This window comes from Diceros bicornis, chromosome 32 (assembly GCF_020826845.1).
Source record: "Diceros bicornis minor isolate mBicDic1 chromosome 32, mDicBic1.mat.cur, whole genome shotgun sequence".
NCBI classification, from domain to species: domain Eukaryota; kingdom Metazoa; phylum Chordata; class Mammalia; order Perissodactyla; family Rhinocerotidae; genus Diceros; species Diceros bicornis.
Genome location: NC_080771.1, coordinates 34,664,508 through 34,666,844, shown reverse-complemented (window position 1 = coordinate 34,666,844; position 2,337 = coordinate 34,664,508). Strand labels below are relative to the sequence as shown.

At 32.6% G+C, this 2,337-nt stretch overlaps 1 non-coding gene across 1 annotated transcript; it reads left to right on the top strand.

The window, feature by feature from the left end:
• The first annotated feature begins 1,998 nt into the window (after window positions 1-1,998).
• LOC131396407 (U6 spliceosomal RNA) lies at window positions 1,999-2,105 on the top strand. The gene has a single exon (XR_009216495.1). It is a non-coding gene; the product is annotated as a U6 spliceosomal RNA (small nuclear RNA).
• Window positions 2,106-2,337: the final 232 nt, after the last annotated feature.

The following is a 2,337-nucleotide window of genomic DNA, read 5'->3' as shown; positions in this document are numbered from 1 at the left end:
TAAATGTGAATAGTCAAACACACTAATTAAAAGACAGAGTTGTCAGATTGTATTTTTAAAATATATGACATCTACAAAAAATCCCACTTCAAATAATGACATAAATAGGTTAAAAGTTAAAAAATGGGAAAAGATATATCATAAAAACATTAATTTAGAAAAAGCTAAAGTTAAGCACAGGGTTATCATATGACCCAGCAATTCCATTTCTCTGTATGTAACCAAAAGAAATGAAAACCTATGTCCACACAAAAACTGTACACGAATGATCATAGCAGCATTATTCACAATAGCCAAAAAAGCGATAACAACCCAAATGTCCATCAACTGATGAACTGATATATATAAAATATTGTATGTCCATACAATGGAATATTATTCAGCCATTTAAAGTAATAAAGTACTGATTCATGAGATAACATGGATGATTCTTGAAAATATTCTGCTAAGTGAAAGACCACAGATTGTATGATTTCATTTATATAAGTGTCAAGAATAGGTAAATTTGTAGAGACAGAAAGCAGATTAGTGGTTGCTTAGGGCTGGGAGGTGGGTAGGAGGGAAATGGGCATTGATAGCTAATGGATACAGAGTTCCTTTTGGTGGTACAGGACTGTTAGAAAAATTGATTGGTGATGTTTTCACACCCTGTGAATATACTAAAAAATATTGAAAGTACACATTAAATGGGTAAATTGTATGGTGTGTGAATTGTATCTCAATAGAGCTATTTATTAAAAAAAAGAAAAAGCTACGATGGCTATATTAATATCAGACAAAATAGCTTCAGAACAAAGAAAATTACCAAAGATAAAGACAAATAATAGATGGTGATAAAAGGGTCAATTCATCCAGACGACATGACAATCCTAAATGTTTATGCACCTAACAAAAGAGAATCAAAATACATGGAGAAATAAACGGTACAAATGAAAGGAGAAATAAATAAATTCTAAAATTATACTTGGAGACTTCAACACTCCTCTCTCAGTAATTGATAAAACAAGTAAGAGAGAAAAATTACCAGGAATACAGAAGACCTGATCAACCCTAGCAACCAACTCGACCCTGTTAACATTTATAGAACACTCCACCCACACCAACAGAATACAGTTTCTTTTCAAGGACACATGGGCTTTCATCAAGACAGACCATATCCTGAGTCACATAACAAACCTTAACAAATTTAAAATAATTGAAATCATGCGACGTATGCTCTCTGACCATATGGAATTAAGCTACAAATTAGTGACAGAAAGATATTTAGAAAATCCCCCCAAATATTTGGGAACTAAACGACACACTTCTAAACAATCCCTGGGTCAAAAAGTAAGTCACGAGGGAAATTATAAAATATTTTGAATGGATTGAAAATGAAAATACAACTTATCCAAATGTGTGTGATGCCAGTAAAGCAGTGCTCAGAAGGAAGTGTAGAGGCAGTAAATCCTTATAATAGAAAAGAAGGTCGTTTTCAAATAAATAATCTAAGCTTCCACCTTATGAAACTCAAAAAAAAAGAAGAGCATATTAAACCCAAAACAAGCAAAAGGAAGGTAACAATGAAGATAGGAACAAGTATGAGTGAAGTGAAAAACAAAAAACAGTAGATAAAATCAATAAAACCAAAAGATGGTTCTTTGAAAAGATCAGGAAAATTGATAATCCTCTAGCCAGACTAACCAAGAAAAAAAGAGAAAAAAAACAAAAATTATCAAAATAAGGGATATCATACAGATCCCAGAAACATTGAAAGGATAACAAAGTAATATTATAAACAACTCTATGATAAATTTGACAACTTGGATGAAATTGACCAATTCTTCCAAGGACACAGACCACCAAAACTAAGTCAAGAAGAAATAAATAAACTAAATAGTCCTGTGTCTATTAAAGAAATTGAGTTTATAGTTTAAAAAAAGCTTCCAAGAAAGAAACTCCAAGCCCAGATGGTTTCACTGGCAAGTTCTACGAAACATTTAATAAAGGAATAATGCAGTGCTGGCTTCGGCAGCACGTATACTAAAATTGGAACAATACAGAGAAGATTAGCATGGCCCCTGCGCAAGGATGACACGCAAATTCGTGAAGCGTTCCATAGTTTTTGAAATTTATACAATGTTATAAACCAATGTTACTGCAATAAACAAAAAGTTAAAAAATAAATAAAGGAATAATGCCAGTTCTACATAGTCTCTTCCAGAAAATAAAAGATGAAGGAATACTTCCCAAGTCGTCTATGCAGCCAGCATTACCCTAATACCAAAACCAGAGAAATACTACACAAGAAAGGAAAACTACAGACCAACATCCGTCATGAACATAGATGCAAAAGTC